General features: G+C 46.5%; 1 protein-coding gene across 1 annotated transcript in view; it reads left to right on the top strand.

Moving 5' to 3' along the window:
- Window positions 1–23,358, top strand: part of LOC123748127 (tripartite motif-containing protein 59-like) — a 260,400-nt gene that overhangs the window by 40,200 nt on the left and 196,842 nt on the right. The window lies entirely within an intron of this gene.

Genomic DNA, 23,358 nt, shown 5'->3' with positions numbered 1-23,358 from the left:
CAAAGCAAAAAATAGAAAAATAATTCACAAGCCTAATTCACACCACAGTGAGTGATTCGTTACGTTATTGTCTATCCAGTGGCACTTGCTACACAGCTATTCAACAGCCCTTCGCACTGCGGGCTGATACATGAACTAACTGAACAATGATGCCCACTGATGACACAAGCTTGCAATCAATATTGTCACGGCTTCACAGTGAACAGATACTATAATCACAATCTTACGGGTCCTCCAACCCTACAGCCGAGATACCCACGTAACTAGGCGGGTAGTCCAACAGTGACTACCCCTATCACAACCTAATGTAAATACTCTTTGCAACTCCCTGCAAGAAGTTGCACTGTAAACTGTAAACAAAGCCAGGCAAGCTGGGATTCTGAGACACTACTTCAGTAATCCCCAAGTTACTTTACTCTTGTCACCAGATGATAAAGAAAAGAAATTGCCTTAATCAATTACAAAATTGATTATGTGATTAATTACATTAATTGACTGATCACAGCAGTCAGCAACAAGGTACTTCTACGTTAATCACAAACACTTGTCTCTCTTTATTTATGCATATACAAGAATGTACATAAGGAATGTGAGGATACAAATATGGTAATTACAGTCTTGTAAAGCCACTAGCACGCGCAGCGTTTCGCAGCGTTAATTACTCTTAACACAAGTCATCTTGTTAACAATAACTCAAAGTCTCTTACATTACATCACACTTGACTCCTTGCAAGTATTCAGTGAGTAATTCCTAATTAATGTCAAACGGACAACTAATTAAATCCCCATCGAGTCACGTTAACTAAGTCTACCACTAGCTTGGTAGCTTCTCAACAGTCTATGTCAAAATTACTTTAATGAGTATTAATTACCCTAATTAACCCCGAGCAATTAATTAACTGTCACCAGGGCCGATAATTAATCATACATAAATACGTCTCGCTCCGCACTGCGTAAGCAAGTCTCATCAAACACTGAATTCACGGACGAGGAGTTAATTACTCCACTAATTAACAAGAGTGCATCTTAATCCACTGTCATCAGACAGGATATGATTAATATAATGAGTTATGCTAGCTCCATGACCTCGCTTTACCGAGTCATCAAGACCCCTGATGTTAATTACTCCACTAATTAACATAAGCCACTAATTGCTATACCCCAGAAAGGTAATTAGTCTCGAGCAAATTACGTTAACACAAATACTGACAGACTCTGACAGTTCCTCACCACTACGTGAATTCATGATGAGAATGCTAATTACATAATTAGCTAGAGTGGTCAATTAGTTGTCACACAGACAATTGCACCGGAAACGTATCTCAACAAGCTCAGCACTGTTCCCCTTAACAGCTCTCACACTCATCAAGTAATGTGCAACCCCTTATAAAGTTAATTCCCCTTAATTATCTCACTGAATCCTTAAGTCCTCAACACAACTTAAAGAATACAAAGTAACCCCAGGTTACATAGGTCACACTTACAGTGTCATGCATAACAAAATAAATGCACAGCCCACATACGGTTGCAGCTTCTGCAACACGTTAATTACTGTACCCACACAGTAATAACACACAGTTTGGCAACAACAAAAGTATACCTACATTACTGCCCTCTCTAATCTTGCAACAGTTGCAAGGAACTACTGTGTGCAATCACAACTACTTCAGCAAAACAATTTACGTTAGTATAAAACACAGTCACTACGCGGACAGCTGGCGCTAATTCTTATAATTAGGCTATAACTAATCAATGGCTTGCTCGCATTAAGTACCGTGAATTCCCCTGAATAATCAAAGAGTATAATCAATCCTTACATTATCAACACAGCTCCTAGGGTGGATGTCACTTCTGCTCCGTTCCGCAAGCTTTCTCGGGCGTTCTTTCACCTCCGGCCTGTTCATGCGCCGCCTGAGCCGTCCTGGTCATTGGACCGGGTGCTCTCTTTTCTCTCTTCTCCTCGACTTGTGGTGGCCCCCTCGGTTCAGGACTGTTTTTCTAAGGCTCTTTTCTTGTTGGCATTGGCCTCTGGGGTTCAGATCGGGGAGCTTCATGCTCTCCTCCGGAGAAGGGGTTTCTGCTCTTTCGGTCCTGGTGGTTGTTTCGTTCGTTTGCAGTCTTCTCCCTCTTTTCTGGCGAAGAATGATTCTGCTGCTTTCCGAAGGGGTCCTTGGGTTGTTGATGCTTGGTTGGTTCGGCCGGGGGTGCATGATGTTTTGTGTCTGGTTGCAGTTCTTCGTCGTTACCTGCGCGCCACAGCCTCTGTGGTAAGGGACGCTCTTTGGGTGGATCCGGTTTCCCATCTTTCCTGTTCCAGGGCGCGGGTCTCCCAAGTCATCCGCAGGATTATTTGGTCCAGTCAGCCTGCAGTCTCTCCCCATGCCCACGACGTTCGTAAGTTCACGACTTTGGCTGCTGTTTTGGGGAATATGTCCTGGGCTGACATTCGGGCATAGGGCTTTTTGAGGTCGAACAGGGTCTTGGCCGCACGGTATCTTGTTAATGTTCCTGGCCCTTCTCGGGCGTGTGTATACTTGGGTCGCAGGTTGCAGCCAGTTGTCTCGACTTTGAGTTGATGAGCGAGTGACGACTGCCTCCCGGGTAAGTCCCTCTTTTCTTTTTCTTTGGTTAGGTAGCTCCGGGGAGCTGAAGGGGCTTTCCACAGAAAACCACCGTTGAATGTAATGAAAAGCCATTTTTTGGGTGAGACCCGGAGGCTCCTCGGCATCCCTCCCTCCCTCCCTCCGGTTGGCGTTTTTTTTTTAGCGTTTTTGATACTCAGCCTCTGAACTGGGGAGAGTTGCCGGTGCGGAAGTCTGGGATCCCTCCATCCCTCTCTCAGGGAGGGGGGGGGGGGGTTGTGCAGATGGATGCTCGGTGTTTGTGGTGACGTCATACTGTTGTCCTTGGTTTTGGTGTTTGTGGTGACGTCATACTGTTGTCCTTGGTTTTGGTGTTTGTGGTGACGTCATACTGTTGTCCTTGGTTTTGGTGTTTGTGGTGACGTCATACTGTTGTCCTTGGTTTTGGTGTTTGTGGTGACGTCATACTGTTGTCCTTGGTTTTGGTGTTTGTGGTGACGTCATACTGTTGTCCTTGGTTTTGGTGTTTGTGGTGACGTCATACTGTTGTCCTTGGTTTTGGTGTTTGTGGTGACGTCATACTGTTGTCCTTGGTTTTGACTGGGGAAGTTCTGTTGCCAGTTAGGCTTTTGGTTTGCAATTTATTTGATCAGCAGTAATTTGTCTTGGAATTCCTACCTTTCTGGGTGCCTGACCTGGTAGATGGCAGACAAAGACTGCTTCCAATTACGCAGGGGTGTCTTAAGGCCATTACTCCTTGTGCCTCTCTTGAGGGGGCCAGGTTCTGGCTCTGGTCCCTGGTAGGCCTAGAACTCCTTCGATTGACTGTTGCCACGGTCTAATATATACACATCAGCCCGGTATAGCTCCGGAGAGCCTCTGGGTCTCACCCAGAAAATGGTGTTTCATTACATTCAACGCTGGGTTTTTTAACCACTGCACTGCTCTGCATTAAAATATGACAAACCCCTGATGTGCAGAAAATAAATTCTTTTCCAAAAATGATTTTCTTATATTGTTACAATACAGTCTCTGATCATGGGAAACTAAAAAAAATATATTGTATGTGACATACTTTAGCCGTGATGGAGCTGGGAAGTTGAGCAAATTATGGGCGCTGAGCGATGAAGGGTTCAAGGTCATTACGCCCCGCCACCCCATGGGGCAGCAGTTGCCCCGAATATAATGTTTCACAATTATTTTGATGTTTCTCATTCATTTCTTCTCTGTTTTTTTATGTAATATTATTCAAAAGTGTGTAATTTATGGAATTTATATAGTTCAATGTGTGGAATATCGCTATGCTGAAAATTATGGGGCTCATATATGTGACATGTATATTATATTCTATGATCAATCAAACAGTGTTTTTGCTGTTATTAGACTATATGCACATATTGTATATACCTATCTACATATGTGTTCACCATAACGAACCATTAAGTTGGTATAGTGAGCCCAAAACAACAAGAGTGGCTGCGACACAGTGAGCCCAAAACAACAAGAGTGGCTGCGACACAGTGAGCCCAAAACAACAAGAGTGGCTGCGACACAGTGAGCCCAAAACAACAAGAGTGGCTGCGACACAGTGAGCCCAAAACAACAAGAGTGGCTGCGACACAGTGAGCCCAAAACAACAAGAGTGGCTGCGACACAGTGAGCCCAAAACAACAAGAGTGGCTGCGACACAGTGAGCCCAAAACAACAAGAGTGGCTGCGACACAGTGAGCCCAAAACAACAAGAGTGGCTGCGACACAGTGAGCCCAAAACAACAAGAGTGGCTGCGACACAGCAGGCAGCAGTCTGCTGGCTGACTCCCTCCCACCTTCAACACCCACTGACCAACATTCCTCCTCCCACCATACTGTTATTGTTTTATTACACTATTTACACACGTTATATATAAGTATCTACATGTTTTATTCCCCATTACTATACAACTAAGCTGGTATGAGGAGTTCAGGCAATAAGAGAGGTCGCACCACACACACACACACACAGCTGAAGCTGCCTCCCTCACTGGTTCAAGACCAGATGCACTAACATTTTTCCCACAACAATACTGTTTGTGGTGTTATTACACAATATACACACATTATACATAAATATCTACATGTTTTATTCCCCATTACTGTACAACTAAGCTGGTATGAGGAGTTCAGGCAATAAGAGAGGTCGCACCACACACACACACACACAGCTGAAGCTGCCTCCCTCACTGGTTCAAGACCAGATGCACTAACATTTTTCCCACAACAATACTGTTTGTGGTGTTATTACACAATATACACACATTATACATAAATATCTACATGTTTTATTCCCCATTACTGTACAACTAAGCTGGTATGAGGAGTTCAGGCAATAAGAGAGGTCGCACCACACACACACACACACACAGCTGAAGCTGCCTCCCTCACTGGTTCAAGACCAGATGCACTAACATTTTTCCCACAACAATACTGTTTGTGGTGTTATTACACAATATACACACATTATACATAAATATCTACATGTTTTATTCACCATAACTGTACAACTAAGTTGGTATGATGTCCAAACAGCATAGTGGCCACTGCATTATAAGTCACACAGCAGGTAGCAGATGACAGCCTCACCCACTCCTTCAACAAAATGGTTCCTCCCAACAAACTCCTTTTGCTGTTATTACACTATACACACGTTATATATAAGTATCTATATTTATGTTCACCATAGCGAACCACTTAGTTGTTATCGTGGTTCCAGACAATAACATGTTGCCACACGCCAGCCAGCCAGCAGACAATGCTATCTCCCTCCCTCCCTCAACAACAATACTCCTCCTCCCACATCGCTAATTCTCACCACAATCCTGCTATTATTAGAATCCTGGTCACTAAATCATGTAAATGAATAATTTTCCATATGTTTATTTTATAATGACACATGAGAAGTCGCTTGAAGAATTTTAGATGGACGTAATAATGCCAGTGTGCTGTGGCTAGCGCTGTGAGCATCTTGAACAGCGTTTATTCACTGATATCTGAACATTGTACACAGTCTTTATCAGTCAGGCTCTTCTGTAATACTATCATGGCTAAATAATACTAGATATATATATATTTGGACATTTTTAGGCGATGCTGTGGTCACAATCTGAACAGCAATGCTGTTAGCTCATGCTGTGTGCGATAGCCTTGATTACTCATTCAGTACTGAGGCCTTCACACCCAGGAATATTGCCCACGTTTCTTTTTTTTTTTTAAATGGTGTCTGTTTAGGAGAGCCCTGAGGAAGCTGTTGTGAACCCCATGTAGCCGTGAGAGTTATGAATGATGCGCTATACCTATGAGATCTCAAGGCGCATTGCGCAGTGTAGTGTTAAATATGGTTAAGCTGGGTAGGCTTTGTCACTCATCTATTACTTGACATATGACATTGTAAGTTTGCTGGCTTTCAGCTATGCCACAATCAACAAAGAAAGCCAATAATTGTTGGCCATTTTTTATATCATATTTTTGCCTGCTCTTTCTTAGCAATGATCGTTCCATTCCTGGTGTATCACTGCTTGATAAGATTTGGGTTTTGTTTGTGATTATGATGCAGTCTGTAGAGGATCAACGCTGCTTGGTTAGGCACTCATTAACACTTGTGCTGCTCTGGGCCTTAACCACTGAACTGCGCCAACCGAGTATTCTCGGTCAGTGGGAAACTGCACCAACCGAGAAAACTTTTTTTATTTTTTCGTACCTATTCTAAATGTGTGCACGGTTGGTTGTGTACGAAATGTACTCTTAGTTCCTCCAGTGAGAGGCAGTCATCTTAGAACAAATTCCCAGAATGCCCTAGAGCTGCTGGCTGGGTTAGTACTGAGTGTGCAACCATGGGTGGCGCATGCACCTCTGGCTCCCAAACACCTGTCTGACTCGGTGTTGAAAGATCGCGCTCTGTTGGTGAAATTCAAACCTTATTTGAAGAACATAAGGGTCATAATATTGGTGAAGCTAGGCGCAATAAGGACCTAACACAAAGGTTGAATGCAAGTGATACAGCACCTATGAGGACGATACAGCGAGCGTATCCCGTTGTAGCTCAGAGCGCGCCATCCTTGCTCACCTGTGCTATCTTCAATTTATATAGATGAATCGTTTTCTGCGTTCAGTGATGATGCATCTGGTACAAGTAACATAGATGAACAGTGTTAGCAGTTTCCATGGTGGTGTTTTTCATAGATATTTTCAAGAATAGCTGAATCTCTTCCAGACTGACGGACACTCTTCGAGGCTGGCTGAATCTCTTCCTGTGTGGGAACTTACAAAGCGATCTTTTCAAGACCATCTTACAAATTGATCTTTTCCTATAATCTTTTCAAGACTACTTTACGCTTTACAAGCTTGGCTACATACCACCTACAGGTACTAAAGCTAAGGGTGTACATGAGTGCGTTATTTGCAAGCACACAGAACGAAGTCTCGCTGTGTATCATGGACCACTTCGTTGATTATCGGACTCACTTCCGAAGTACTGAGTGTGTAATACAGTGTGTTACTGTGTAAATAGTGTGTGAAACTGTACATATTGTAATTTTAGTGAATTTTTAACAAGTAATATTGCGACAATAAACATTTATTGTGGACACATTACTGACACGTGTATCACAGTTCTATGGAACATTATGAACGTTCTACTGTATACATATTGTAAAGGACACAAATATGTATCATATACATTAAAAAAAATAAAACAGCATTGGAAAAACATAGAACAAATAATTGAAAATATATTTGTGGCAACACCCTGTACTTAAGTGGCCTGTGCGACCGTGTCTGGGCGTGTCACGCACGGGTGACCAGGCCCTGATGACGTCACAGCACACCTTGTCCACGTCCCCACAGCCAAAGTGAATGGAATTTGGTATTTATTTTTACATAGACATGTTCAGGGAAGGGAATTTATTATTTTACGAAGAAAAAAGGATTTTGGGGGAACACTTGATTTTATGTGCACAGGGGGAAGTTCACAATAAACTCTGCGCATCACAGTGGTTAATGCCTTCAACACCGCCAGGTGCAAGAAAAAAAAATCCAAAATTTTTTTGTCTGATAAAAGTGTTAACTTTTGTTTCCTGAGCACAAGACACATAATAAAAAAAATTGTAGATGGCATATTTTGGCCTCAATAGGGCAAGGAAGTCTGGCAAAAAAGAGGCGTTGACAGAGCAAGCATTGGAGGAGGTCTGCTCCGCCTGAGCTGTCAGGCGGGAGTTGCCACAAATATATTATTACCTATATATTTCAATGTTTTTGGTTTATTTTTTCTTAATTTTTTGCAGTAATATTATTCAATAGTGTGTAGTGTGATATATTTATATAATAAAATGTGTGAACCATTGCTATATACCATTGCATTGCCTGATATTGTTACATATTTAAGTGATGCTGTGTTCACAAGCCAAACAGCAGTGCTGTTAGCTTATGCTGCATGCACCAGCCTTGGTTGCTCACTCATTACTGAGGCTCTCACAGGAATGTTATCCACAATTTTTTTCCAAGATGGAGTCTGTTTACTATCAATCCTGGCTGGACTATAATTGCCCCTATCCCTCGCGGGGCATTTAAAATCATGTGCTAGACCCTCAATCGTAAATGTACGATGTGCGCCATTCTGCGACAGTTACTCCCATCGTATATGTATGTATTGCCCCATTTAAGGGTTAATATAAGGGCTGGTTTTATATTTGCAGTTAATTGAATAAGGTCTTACTTATCATTGGGATAAGCTAGCTTAGTGAGCATCTGTCTGATGATATGGTGATTGTTCTTTGTCTATTCTGATAGATTTAATATTATCATTAAAGTTTGTTTCTGTTGTAATCAGTTCATGCACTACACTGGAGCAGTTCTCACCTTCTTGTTCTTCAGGCAGATCAGCAGAACTGATGATGAGCAAATCATGGAGTTTTTGTTGATTCCTGTTGTCTTGAGAACATGAAACACTTATGAATTCATTACTACCTACCTAACTTCACATGCTGTATTGCATATTAACTCTTAAACTGCGCAACACAACAATAGCTGTGGTGAGTAACTATCGCAGAATTGTGCACCACAGCTATTGATGTGTTGGATTACCGCGCAAGATTTAAAAGTCCCGCGGCTACACGGGGTTTATATCTGCTTCCTCAGGGCTCTTGTAAACAGACTCCATTTAAAAGAAAAATTGTGTGCAACATTCCAAGGTGTGAGAGCCTCAGTACTGATTGAGCAACCAAGGCTGGCGCATGCAGCATGAGCTAACACCATTGCTGTTCAGCTTGTAACTACAGCATCGCCTAAAAATGTAAAAATATACATGTAACTGGTATTATTTAGCAATGATAGTATTACAGAAGACCCCTGACTGATAAAAATGACCAGGATTCTGATAATAGCAGGATTGTTGTGATAATTAGCTCTGTGCGTAGTATTGTGGTAGGAGTAATGCTGAGGGAGGGAGATAACGTTGTTTGCTAACTGTGTGGTCACCTGTTATTGTCTGCACTCACCATACCAGCTCAGTGGTTCTCTGTGGTGAAGACAAATGTAGATACTTATATATAATGTGTGTATTAGTGTAATAACAACTAAAGGACTATGTTGGGAGGAGTCATTTTGGTGAGGGAGAGGCATCATCTGCATGACTTGTCATGCTATGTAGGGTGGACACTATGCTCTTTGGGTGCCATACCAACTTAGTTGTACAGTTATGGTGAATAAAACATGTAGATACTTATATAGCGCACCACTTGGTTTCCGAACCCCTTGAGGACGAGACCCGTCAGTTATCATGTACGTTTGTAAATGAGAAATGGAGGAAAATGGAGAGAAAAACCAAAACCTGTGTTGGTGAGTGTATTAATATACCTGAGTCTTGTCTCCCTTTATTCGTAACCTTTGTGTACCTGAGTCTTGTCTACCCTTACAGTACTCGTAACCTTTGTGTACCTGAGTCTTGTCTCCCCTTACTCATAACCTTTGTGTACCTGAGTCTTGTCTCCCCTTACTCGTAACCTTTGTGTACCTGAGTCTTGTCTCCCCTTACTCGTAACCTTTGTGTACCTGAGTCTTGTCTCCCCTTGCTCATAACCTTTGTGTACCTGAGTCTTGTCTCCCCTTACTCGTAACCTTTGTGTACCTGAGTCTTGTCTCTTCTTATTCTTAACCTTTGTAAAGAACTCAAAGAAAGTTTTTAATGTCTTCATCAGCGAGGTTCCTAATTCCCAGGATTGTCTTTGTCATTCTTCTCTGTTCATAAGTTTGTATGTTCAATACTGAACTGTTGTGCTCTGTGATGTTTGTCAGGTTATTAACCCAGCTCTGTGATGTTTGTCAGAATATTAACCCAGCTCTGTGATGTTTGTCAGGTTATTATCCCAGCCCTGTGATATTTGTCAGAATATTAACCCAGCCCTGTGATGTTTGTCAGAATATTAACCCAGCCCTGTGATGTTTGTCAGAATATTAACCCAGCTCTGTGATGTTTGTCAGGTTATTAACCCAGCTCTGTGATGTTTGTCAGGTTATTAACCCAGCTCTGTGATGTTTGTCAGGTTATTAACCCAGCTCTGTGATGTTTGTCAGAATATTAACCCAGCCCTGGGATGTTTGTCAGAATATTAACCCAGCTCTGGGATGTTTGTCAGAATATTAACCCAGCTCTGGGATGTTTGTCAGAATATTAACCCAGCTCTGTGATGTTTGTCAGAATATTAACCCAGCTCTGTGATGTTTGTCAGAATATTAACCCAGCCCTGGGATGTTTGTCAGAATATTAACCCAGCTCTGGGATGTTTGTCAGAATATTAACCCAGCCCTGTGATGTTTGTCAGAATATTAACCCAGCTCTGTGATGTTTGTCAGAATATTAACCCAGCTCTGTGATGTTTGTCAGAATATTAACCCAGCTCTGTGATGTTTGTCAGAATATTAACCCAGCTCTGTGATGTTTGTCAGAATATTAACCCAGCTCTGGGATGTTTGTCAGAATATTAACCCAGCTCTGGGATGTTTGTTTGAATGTTAACCCAGCCCTGTGATGTTTGTCAGAATATTATCCCAGCTCTGGGATGTTTGTCAGAATATTAACCCAGCTCTGGGATGTTTGTTTGAATGTTAACCCAACTCAGGTATATGTTAGTTTGTTAAACGTATTAATCCAGCTTTGGGATATGTTAATTTATCAGAAATGGTAGCCTGCTTCTGGGATATTTTAATCTTGTCATAAATATTAGCCCTCCTCTGGGATATGTTAGTACAGTGGTACCTCAACTTACGAATTTAATCCATTCCCAGAGACAGCTCGTGAGCCAAATATTAGTAAACTGAAACAAAATTTCCCCGTAAGAAATAATGGAAATTGAATTAATCCATACATATATATTTTGATATTATTAGGCAATGCTGTGGTCACAAGCTGAACAGCAGTGCTGTGAGCTCATGCTGCGTGTGCCAGCCTTGGTTGCTCACTCAGTACTGAGGCTCTCACAACCAGGAATGTTGCCCACAATTTTTTTTAATGGCGTCTGTTTACAAGAGCCCTGAGGAAGTTGATGTGAACCTCCCCCCCCCCCCCTCGAGCGCATGCAGGTGCGTTGTGCAGTTCACTGGTTAAAAGGTCAATGCAACAGCCTGCTACAGCTTTATCTGGGTGAGTTTTTTTAACAAAACTTTCCAGTTCTTCCCATACTTCACACACTTTCTTAATGAGGAAGGGACATCCTCTACTCACAACTATTTTCTTAGGTTGAACCCTACCACTGACTTTCTTGGGACCCATGGGAAGATATATAATACTTTTATGTTCAAATACCCAAAAATAAAAAAACACTGAAATTCTTTACAAAGAATTCGGGCGGGATTGTCACTAGGTGGGAGCCACTGGTAAACTGAGGCACAATCGCTGTGCCACTGTGCGCTAGATTGGTCATACACGTATCAACAAACTCATTTCCCGAGGCAAAGCCCGTAACCCGATTCAAATTTTCTGAAGAAATTGGGCTCTTAACCTGAAAAGTTTGTAAATAGGGGCATTTGTAAGCCAAGGTGTCACTGTATGGCAGAAATGTTAGCCCAGCTTTGGAATATGTTTAACCCTGTCAGAAATGTTAGCTCTGCTCTGGGATACATTTGCCAGAAATATTAACTCTGTTCTAGAATAATTAATACAGGCATACCTCAGAATACGAGTTTAATCCGTTCCTGGAGACGCCTCGCCTTCCGAAAACTCGCATTCCGAAGTTAATTTCCCCATAAGAAATAAAGGGAAATGAATTAATCCGTTCCTGACTACCCCAAAAACCCCACATCAAACTAAATTTTTATACCTAATTTACCTAATTCATCTAAATAAACCTACAAAACTATGTTCCAGTTATTACTTACCTTGCTGTCGAGTGCTGTAGGCGTATGGAAGATGGTGAGGAGGGGGGAGGAGGAGAGGAGTTACTGTTTGGAAGGGGAGTCCCCTTCCATTATCACATCAGGCAGTGAGGACCTTTCTGGTGTGCACTCCCTGGCACGTTTTATCTGAGTGCCACTAGGTCCTGGTTGAGGCTCACTGCTCGATTTCCTCACCACAAATCTGTCCATGGAAGCTTGCTTTTCCCTTCTTCGCAAGCTCTCTCTGTAGTAAGGCATCACATTGTCATTGAAAAGATTAAGACAACGGCCTACTACAGCTTTCTCTGGGTGAGTCTGTTCAATAGTTGTTTGAATCTCTTCCCACATCTGACACACCTTCTTAATTACTGCAGAAGGGACATTCGCTGGTGCTGCTGCCACCTCCTCCTCCACTGCAGAATCATTCGCTGCTGCGTTGTCTTGCTGTTCCTGTTGAAGGGCTTGGAGTTCTTCGGTGGTCAGTTCTTCGTTGTGTTCTTCCACCAACTCCTCCACATCATCACCATCCAATTCCAAGCCCATTTGCTGGCCTAGACTAACAATTTCCTCAACAATAGGCGCATCATTTATAGGCTCAAACCCCTCAAAGTCTAGTTCTCTCACACCTTCAGGTCACAATTTTCTCCAGCCAGAGATCAGGGTTCTTTGAGTCACTTCTTGCCAGGCTTTGTCAACGAGTTTTAAAGCACTACAAATGTTAAAATGCTGTCTCCAGAACTCTTTGAGGGTGAGGTTTGTGGCTTCAGTCACTTCAAAACATTTCCAGAAAAGTGCCCTTTCATACAGTTTCTTAAAATTCGCTATGATTTTCTGGTCCATAGGCTGAATTAGAGGAGTGGTGTTAGGAGGAAGGAATTTAACTGTGAGGAATTTATTTTATTTAGGCAACAAATCATCTTCCAAGCCTGGAGGATGAGCAGGAGCATTGTCAAGGAGAAGCACGGCTTTGAGTGGCAATTGTTTCTCCTGCAGATATTTTTCTATGGCAGGGCACAGCACTTCATTCACCCACTCCGAAAAAATAAGCCTAGTCACCCATGCTTTTTTATTAGACTTCCACATCACACACAAATGGGTTTTCTGCACATTATACTGTTTGAAAACCCTTGGATTTTCAGAATGATACACTAGCAAGGGTTTAATTTTCAAATCGCCACTCGCATTTCCACACAGCACAAGCGTAAACCTATCTTTCATAGGCTTGTGTCCAGGCAAGTATTTTTCCTCCTTGGTAATGTATGTCCTCCTAGGCATTCTTTTCCAAAACAGTCCTGTTTCATCACAATTAAACACTTGTTGCGGTAGGTATCCCCCAGTCTCTGCAAACTCTTTAAATTCTTAAATAAGTCGTCCAGCGGCTGGTTTGTCTGAGCTGGCTGCCTCCCCATGCCTTGTAACACTATGGATACCACTTCTCTTTCTAAATTTTTCAAACCAGCCCCTGCTTGCCTTAAACTCTTTCTTATCTGCATCACTCGTTGCAGGGGTATTCTTTAGAAGGTCTTCGTGCAACACCCTGGCTTTCTCACAAATAATGGCCTCCGAAACACTATCACCCCTCAACTCCTTGTCGTGTATCCAAATTAATAACAACTTTTCCACTTCTTCAAGTATTTGTGGTCTTTGTGCCGTTAATGTTCTTACTCCTTTTGCCACATTAGCACCCATAATCTTATTTTTCTTCTTAAGTATAGTGCATATTGTTGATGTGGCTTTGTTGTACTGCCTACAAAGTTCAACAACAAGTGTACCGTTCTCATGCTTCCGAATGATCTCTTGTTTCTCCTCTATTGTCATCCTCACATGAGCTTTCTGGCCTTTATCCTTACCACTGGCTTTCTTGGGACCCATGGTGAGATATATAATAACAAATTGTATAGACAAATCACCAAAAATCCAACAAAACACTGAAAATCCGCGAGAAGAATTGATGTGGGGGTAGTCACTGAGCGCGAGACAATGGTAAACTGAGGGGCAGCGGGGCAGAGGGGCGACGATCGTCGAACCACCACGCGCTAGGTCGGCCTGTACGCGTATCAACAAACTCGCGTCCCGAAGTAACCATCGCCTTCCGAGACAAATTTTTGGAGTAAATACTGCTCGCCTTCCGAAAACCTCGCATACAGGGACAATCGCATTCCGAGGTACCACTGTATAAAGAAATTATGTTAATATAATATAATTTGTATCGGTGAATAAAATACTGTAATATTTTTTCTGTGTAGAGTCATCCGGCTCCCTGGAGCTATCGGACTGATATGTGCATATTAGTCCAGAGTTATCAGTCAATTGGAGTTCATCCTACCGAGGACCATGAGCCAGAACCTGGCCCCCTCAGAAAGGCAAAGGGAGCAATGGCCTATGGAAGCCCCCGTGTGGTTGGAAGCATTCTATGTCTGCCATCGACCGGAACAGGCACCCAGAAAGGTAAGCGCCTCAAAACAAACCCCTATTCTGGTTAAAATTGCTACCAAAAGCCGAACTAGTGGATAGAACTCCCCAACCGAAAACAAGCAAACTAGTGTGACGTCACACACTGCCGCGCCGCTGTCTGCGCAGCTCCCCCCTCCCCGGGAGGGGGAAGGGGGAGCCCCAGACCCCCCACGCCGGCTATCCACACCTCAGTTCTTGAGGCTGGATGTCAAAAACGCGAAAAACCGCCGACCGGAGGGAGGGAGGGATGCCGGGGAGCCTCCGGGACTCACCCAGAAAATGGCGTTTCATCACATTCAACGCTGGTTTTCTGGGGGGAGCCCCATCGGCTCCACGGAGCTAACTACCCACAGACAGAAAAAAGAGGGACTTACCCGGGAGGCGTTCGTCGCTCACACCTCAACTCGAAGCCGAGACAACTGGCTGCAACCGCCGACCCAAAGCAACACAGGCCCGACGAGGCCCAGGGACATTCACAAGGTAACGAGCAGCCAGGACCCTGTTCGATCGCCAAAATCCCCGCGCCCGAATATCAGACCAAGACATATTCCCAAAGACGGCAGCAAGAGCCGCAAACTTACGAACGTCATGGGCACAGGGATAGACCGCAGGCTGGCTGGACTTAATAACCCTGCGGACGACCTGGGAGACCCGAACCCATGAACAGGGAAGAAGGGAAACCGGATCAACCCACAGCGCGTCCCCGGACACAGAAGCTGTGGCGCGCAAATAACGGCGATGCGCCGCAACCGGACACAAAACATGATGCACCCCCGGCTCGACCAACCAAGCGTCAACCACCCACCGACCCCTCCGGAACGCAGCAGTCTCATTCTTCGCCAGAAAAGAAGGAGACGGCTGCAAACGAACAAAACAATCACCACGACCAAAAGAGCAGAAACCCCTGCGCCGGAGGAGAGCATGAAGCTCCTCTACCCGACCCCCAGAGGCCAAAGCCAACAAGAGAAGTGCCTTGGAAAAACAATCCTGGACCGAAGGGGCCACAACGAAACGAGGAGACGAAAGGAAAGCGAGCACTCTGTCCAAAGACCAGGACGGCTCAGGCGACGCATGAGCAGGCCGGAGGTGAAACAATGCACGAGACAGTTTGCGAAACGGCGCAGACATAACATCGATACCGAAAGCAAGCTGAAGTGGCTCCGCCAGCGCCGCACAATACGAAGCGACAGTGTTAGGCATAAGATGACGGTCCTGAAACAACCACGAGAGGAAGGACAAGACCACCCGAACAGACAAGGAACTAACACGACGAAGACGCAAAAAGAAACGGAAGGACCGCCAGGAAACTTCATACTGCCGCCGAGAAGAAGCCCTCAGGTGGGACACCAACAAGGAGGCCACCTGATCACCATAGAGATGATGATAGACTCGAGTCAAAAAAACCATACGCGAAGACTCGAGGAGAAGATCGAACCAGCCACGTGACGTACCGGCCTGATCTGCTGAAAGAGGCGGAGCCGTGGGAAAACCCTCGGGTTCGGACACCGAGCAACCAGCGCCTAAAACCAAGGCTGGGCCGGCCACCAAGGGGCCAGAAGGACAACTCTCCCCTGGTAAGTCTCTAAGCGAGTCAGGACCTGGAGCAACAGCCGAACCGGGGGAAAGAGGTACAGGAACCCCCACCTCGACCAGTCTAGCCGAAAGGCATCGACCTCGACGGCCTCGCGATCGGGGAAGGGCGCTGCATAAACAGGAAGACGCTGCGACCACGCCGACGTGAAGAAGTCCACCTTGGGGCGCCCAAATGTCTGGCAAAGCCAACGGAAGGACTCGTCGTCGACCGTCCACTCCGTGGAGAGGGGAACGAAGCGAGACAGGGTGTCGGCCAAGACGTTGGACACGCCCCGTACGTGAACCGCCAAGAGAGCCAAACCCCGAGAACTCAGCAGACGAGTCACCCGAAGCGACCAACCCCAAAGAGACAAGGACCGCATCGAACCCCCGCGGTTCAGGCAATGAACCACCGGAGAGCAGTCCGAATGGAGCCGAATCGTCGATCCGCGGGCCACCCAAATCCTCCCAGAGCAAACCGCACTGCCGCAAACTCCCGCACCGTGCTGTGAGCTCGACGGAAGGACGGATCCCAACGCCCCTGGCCGGCCTGGTGAGCACTGGTCACAAAACCCCAGCCGAGAGACGACACATCCGTGTACACATCGAGCGAGGGCTCGGGTAGGCACCAAGGCACTGATCCCCGAAAAACCCGAAGAGGAAGCCAGTGACGCAGCAACTGACGCAAGGCCCCCGGGGGTCGAACTCTGCGATTGCGAGAGAGGCGGAAGGGGGAACCCCGAAGGAACCAGAACAGCTGTCGAAGCCAAACCTGACCCGGCGGGTAGACCACCATCGCGAAGTTCAGGCTCCCGCACAGCCCCTCGAGCAACCGCCAGGTGACCCGAGGGCCCTCCAGAAACAGACGAAGGCGGGACCGCAGCCGCAGGAGAGACTCCAGAGGGAGAGACAAGGAGGAGGTTCGAGAGTCCCAAACGAGACCCAGCCAAGTCCGAACCTGAGAGGGAACCAGATGGGACTTCCTCCAGTTCACCAAGAACCCGAACTCGGCGAGCTGGGAAAGAACCAAATCCCTGGCTAGCAAGCAAGCTGACTGGCTGGGAGCCCAAACCAGCCAGTCGTCGAGGTAGGCCAACACCCGAACACCTAGGAGACGCAAACGAGCCACCACAACCCGTGTAAGGCGCGTGAACACGCGAGGTGCCAGGTTCAACCCGAACGGGAGACAACGAAAGCGGTAACTCAGACGCCCCACAACAAAACCGAGCCAGTCCCTGAACCGTGAATGAATCGAGACATGCCAATAAGCGTCCCGGAGGTCCAGGGACACCATCCAAGCTCCCGGCTCCAAGAGGAGCCGAACCTGAGACAGCGTAGTCATCCGAAAGGAGGGGCAATGAACCCAGGGGTTCAGACGGGACAAGTCCAGAATGATCCGCAGGTCCGCGCAGTCCCGTTTCGGAACTGGAAACAGACGGGAAACCCATCTGAGGGACGACGTCGTTTCGACGACGCCCAAGCGTACCCACTCCAAGACGACTCGACAGAGCGCAGGGGAAGAAACCTGCCCTGCCAGCCCCGACCCCCCAAAGGGGGGAGGGGCCACCCAACGCCACCGCAGGCCGCGAGACACGACCCAAAAGGCCCACGAATCGTGGGACCAGGTGCGGGCGAACAGTGCAAGCCGCCCCCCTTCGCCCCGTCAAGGGGGGCAAACCGCGAAAGGGCCGGCGACCCTTACGAGACCCAGAACCCTGCACAGCGCAAACACCGAGCCGACCAGACGAGGCAGGGTCCGCTAGAGGAGCCAACCCCGAACCTGACACCAGAGGCCTACCACGACGAGAGGAACCCCGAGCCCTGGCACGACCTTTCCGGGAAGACCTACCCCGGGACCCCAGGAAAACCAACAAGTCCGACATCGGACGACAAGCCGCCGACGCAGCCTGAATAAACTGCGCCACGGCCGACTCCTCAAACAGAAGAGGATAAAAAGGTGAAGAACGCCTAAGAGCCAGAGCCCAAGCAAATTCCACGGAGGAACCCAGCACCGCCTGCCGACACGTGAGACAGGAAGCATAAAACAGGGAAACCGCATCCCGCAAAATCGGCGTGAACAGCTTCAACAAGGCAGCCGACGAACGCGCAGCCGAGGACAAGGTGCCGGACCCCGGGACGGACCCAAGCGTCCTCACATCCTCCACGAGCCAATCCGAAGACAGCTCCAGGAGGGAAAAGAACCGCAAGGCCTAAGCCAAAAGGCCCCGGGCGCGCAAGTCCTCCGCAACGAGTGCCGCCGAAAAAGAGGGAACCTGCACATGGAGCTGAATAACGCCCACATCGCGGGGAAGGGCAGGGGCAAACAAGCACTCATTCAGGTACTCAAGGTCGCCCCCCAGGAAAACCTGCAGCACCGTGGAAGCTTCCCGCCACTCCAGCGTGCGGGAACGACAGAAGGAATGCCAGGAATCCAGAACAAACGAGGGGCAGTCTGCTAGCCAGGACGACTCCGGAACCTCGTAACGGAGCCAGAAAGGGAACGAAGTCCCAAACCTGAATGCGGACGGATCCAGTTCCAAGGCATAATCCGGGTCACGCAGGAGGTAAGCTGCAAAGGCCGCTCGCACCACACCAGGTTGGATGCGATAAGCCGAAAACCTCCGGAAGGACGGAACCGACGTACCCGGGGGAACACGGAACCGAACCCGGGGAGGGGCCGACACCAAATCCAACTCGTACGCAGAGGGGGGAAAAGAAAACCCCACTCCTTGTAACAATAAGCCCCGCTCAGAGGGAAGAAAAACCCAGGCGGGGTCCAGCGGGGCCCAAGGCCCCCAAGTCAGCCCCTCCCCAGCTGACCCCACAAGACAAGGACAGAGCAGCTGGAAAAGCTGGAGGAAGGGGGGCCCACTGGTCAGACCCAGAAGCTTCGGCCGGGAGACAAGACTCGAATGCCTCTGCCGCCCCCCCGGAAGGGGCACCCCCCGAAGCTGCCCGAGTCTCGAGATCAAATAACTCCTGCTCCGACCCCTAAACCCTCAGACGCTTCAGGGCCGGAAGCAGGGGGGGGGGGGGACCAGAACGAAAAGAAGGGGAAGGACGAGGAGGTGCGGACTGAACCAGGATCGAAGCGACCCCCACCCCCAAGTCCGGGTCTCGAAAAGCAAAGCGGGGCAGCCCCGGGGCATCCGGGTGAGCAACCAACCGAGCGCGTTGCAACAGACGAAACCTAGACTGCAACGCACGCGCCGCCTGTACCCGAATAGAATCGTCAGAGGATTGGGTAAATTGAGTCACAAGCAAGCAGCAACACTCACAGGACTCAGGGTCGAAAGTATCACCGACCCAACAGGCAGCGTGGCAGAGGCAAAAACAATGAGGGTCACCCTGAGACAAGGGGACCGAGCAACCCTCAAACTCGCACACAGCAAGTGGGGACTCCGGGGTCACATCCATCGGACCCACGCGCCCCCTAGGGGATTCCCAGGGTCCTGAGCGTTTACTTTAAGAGGACTCGCGCTCAGGTAGTCCCAGGCAGGGTGCTGCAAACCGGCGCCCAAAACTACCAAGCAAACTTCTAAAGCTGAACCCCCGGGACGTGTACACTCACGGGGACCTAGCAGGGGGCGCCACCGAGGAAAACAGTGGAAGGGCAAAAACAAACTGAATAAAATGACAAAACCCCCCACCAGGCAAAAACAAAAAGAAAAACAAAACCCCCGCAAGAGGACAGCGAACCCCAAGGAACAGAGCCGGCCGCGATGTCGGGAAATACAAGCTGAGCAGCACCCTGCGCCCTACCAGTGCAAACTACCTCTTACTTGCCGGTAACAAGGGAGAACAGAACACCCAAGAGCCCAATAGGCGGCCGAAAAACCGAAAGGTAAAACGGACCAGCAGAGGCAGACCCCGAGGAGCCTGTGGAAGGTGGCCCCAAGCCCCAAGGGCAGTACTTACAGGGCACCTAGGGAAGGCAGCCCTAGGCGCATGCAGCCCGAGTACTGAAGATAACTCCTGGCTCTCGCACCCACAAAACCAACACCACACGGGAGGGAGGGGAGAGTGAAGAATAAGGAGAGGGGGAACAAGTTCCTGAAGATTGCATACACCAACATAGATGGAGTGAGATCGAAGATACTGGAGTTAAGTGATGTAATACAGCTGCAGACACCAGACATTGTTGCACTCACGGAGACAAAACTTGAAGATGTAATTTTAAACGAGGTCATATTCCCAAGGGGCTACTCAATATGGAGACGGGACAGAAAAATTAGGAAAGGCGGTGGCGTTGCTGTGCTGGTAAAAGAACACCTAAAGGTGAAGGAAATAATGACTGCCAATCCACAAGAAGTTGACATAATAGCACTAGAGATCTGCTATGAGGATGATAAACTAATGATGATAAATGCATATAGTCCACCGCCAAGCAGCACATGGTCAAAGGAGGAGCTAGATAGTAAACGTGAAGGTCTTATAACAATAATGAGAGAGATTATAGCGAGAGCGGATAACGATAGATCACGACTGTTGATAGTCGGTGACTTCAACTTGAAATCCATAGACTGGGAAGCATATGAAGCTAAAACAGAAGATTTTTGGACCTGTAAATTTGTAGACCTCATCCTGGAAACATTCTTGTATCAACATGTTAAACAAGCTACGAGGATGAGGGAAGGGGACGTTCCTTCCATGCTAGATTTGATATTTACCAGGAAGGAGGAAGAGATATTTGACATTCAGTACCTTCCTCCCTTGGGTAAAAGTGACCATGTCTTTTTGGGAATAAAGTATGCAATGCATTATAAGCTGGAAGAAAATAAGGAGGTTGAAGCAGTTGAAAAACCAGACTTCAGGAGAGGACATTATGGTGACCTTAGAAATTTTTTTAGTGAGTATAATTGGACAGACTTGATGCTAGGCAAGGAAGTGAATGAAATGTATGGCAAGTTTTGTGAAATATATGATAAAGGCACAAAAAAATTTATACCAAAACAGAGATGCAGAACTAGGAAACAGGATTGGTTCAATAGAAATTGCGAGAGGGCTAGAGACCGAAAGACACAAAAATGGAATCAATACAGGAAGTGGCCGAACCCCCAAACATACCAGCGATACAAAGATGCGAGAAACAACTACACGGCAGTGAGGAGAGAGGCAGAAAGAAATTTTGAAAAAGGGATTGCGGACAAATGTAAAACAGAACCAGGTCTATTCTATAAATTCATAAACAACAAATTGCAGGTAAAGGATAATATTCAGAGGTTGAAAATGGGAAATAGATTCACGGAAGATGAAAAGGAAATGTGTGAAACACTAAACGAAAAGTTCCAAAGTGTGTTTGTACAAAATGAAATCTTTAGGGAACCAGATACAATAAGAATTCCAGAGAACAACATAGAACACATAGAGGTGTCTAGAGACGAAGTGGAAAAAATGCTCAAGGAGCTCGGTAAGAACAAAGCAGCTGGCCCAGATGGCGTTTCACCATGGGTTCTGAGAGAATGTGCATCTGAGCTCAGCATTCCACTTCACCTGATCTTTCAGGCATCCCTGTGTACAGGAATCGTAGCAGACGGGTGGAAACAGGCTAACATAGTTCCAATCTACAAAAGTGGCAGCAGGGAAGACCCCCTCAATTATAGACCTGTATCATTGACAAGTGTAATAGTGAAAGTATTGGAAAAACTAATCAAAACTAAATGGGTAGAACACCTAGAGAGAAATGATATAATATCAGACAGACAGTATGGTTTTCGATCTGGAAGATCCTGTGTATCGAATTTACTCAGTTTCTATGATCGAGCCACAGAGATCTTACAGGAAAGAGATGGTTGGGTTGACTGCATCTATCTGGACCTAAAAAAGGCTTTCGACAGAGTTCCACATAAGAGGTTGTTCTGGAAACTGGAAAATATTGGAGGGGTGACAGGTAAGCTTCTATCATGGATGAAAAATTTTCTGACTGATAGAAAAATGAGGGCAGTAATCAGAGGCAATGTATCAGAATGGAGAAATGTCACAAGTGGAGTACCACAGGGTTCAGTTCTTGCACCAGTGATGTTTATTGTGTACATAAATGATCTACCAGTTGGTATACAGAATTATATGAACATGTTTGCTGATGATGCTAAGATAATAGGAAGGATAAGAAATTTAGATGACTGTCATGCCCTTCAAGAAGACCTGGACAAAATAAGTATATGGAGCACCACTTGGCAAATGGAATTTAATGTTAATAAATGTCATGTTATGGAATGTGGAATAGGAGAACATAGACCCCACACAACCTATATATTATGTGAGAAATCTTTAAAGAATTCTGATAAAGAAAGAGATCTAGGAGTGGTTCTAGATAGAAAACTATCACCTGAGGACCACATAAAGAATATTGTGCAAGGAGCCTATGCTATGCTTTCTAACTTCAGAATTGCATTTAAATACATGGATGGCGATATACTAAAGAAATTGTTCATGACTTTTGTTAGGCCAAAGCTAGAATATGCAGCTGTTGTGTGGTGCCCATATCTTAAGAAGCACATCAACAAACTGGAAAAGGTGCAAAGACATGCTACTAAGTGGCTCCCAGAACTGAAGGGCAAGAGCTACGAGGAGAGGTTAGAAGCATTAAATATGCCAAAACTAGAAGACAGAAGAAAAAGAGGTGATATGATCACTACATACAAAATAGTTACAGGAATTGATAAAATCGACAGGGAAGACTTCCTGAGACCTGGAATTTCAAGAACAAGAGGTCATAGATTTAAACTAGCTAAACACAGATGCCGAAGAAATATAAGAAAATTCACCTTCGCAAATAGAGTGGTAGACGGTTGGAACAAGTTAAGTGAGAAGGTGGTGGAGGCCAAGACCGTCAGTAGTTTCAAAGCGTTATATGACAAAGAGTGCTGGGAAGACGGGACACCACGAGCGTAGCTCTCATCCTGTAACTACACTTAGGTAATTACACTTAGGTAATTACACGCAAAGCACAATGCAGTATCGACACCGGAGCCAGAGCACACGACCATCGTCTATAGCATCAGCGTCAAGAACTGAGGTGTGGGTAGCCGGCGTGGGGGGTCTGGGGCTCCCCCTTCCCCCTCTCGGGGAGGGGGGAGCTGCGCAGACAGCGGCGCGGCGGTGTGTGACGTCACACTAGTTTGCTTGTTTTCGGTTGGGGAGTTCTATCCACTAGTTCAGCTTTTGGTAGCAATTTTAACCAGAATAGGCGTTTGTTTTGAGGTGCTTACCTTTCTGGGTGCCTGTTCCGGTCGATGGCAGACATAGAATGCTTCCAACCACACGGGGGCTTCTATAGGCCATTGCTCCCCTTGCCTCTCTGAGGGAGCCAGGTTCTGGCCGTGTTCCCCGGTAGGCCTAAGAACTCCAT

The sequence above is a fragment of the Procambarus clarkii genome, chromosome 14 (genome assembly GCF_040958095.1).
Source record: "Procambarus clarkii isolate CNS0578487 chromosome 14, FALCON_Pclarkii_2.0, whole genome shotgun sequence".
Classification (NCBI taxonomy): domain Eukaryota; kingdom Metazoa; phylum Arthropoda; class Malacostraca; order Decapoda; family Cambaridae; genus Procambarus; species Procambarus clarkii.
Note: the sequence above shows the minus strand (reverse complement) of the source record. Positions and strands in the feature narration are given on the sequence as shown.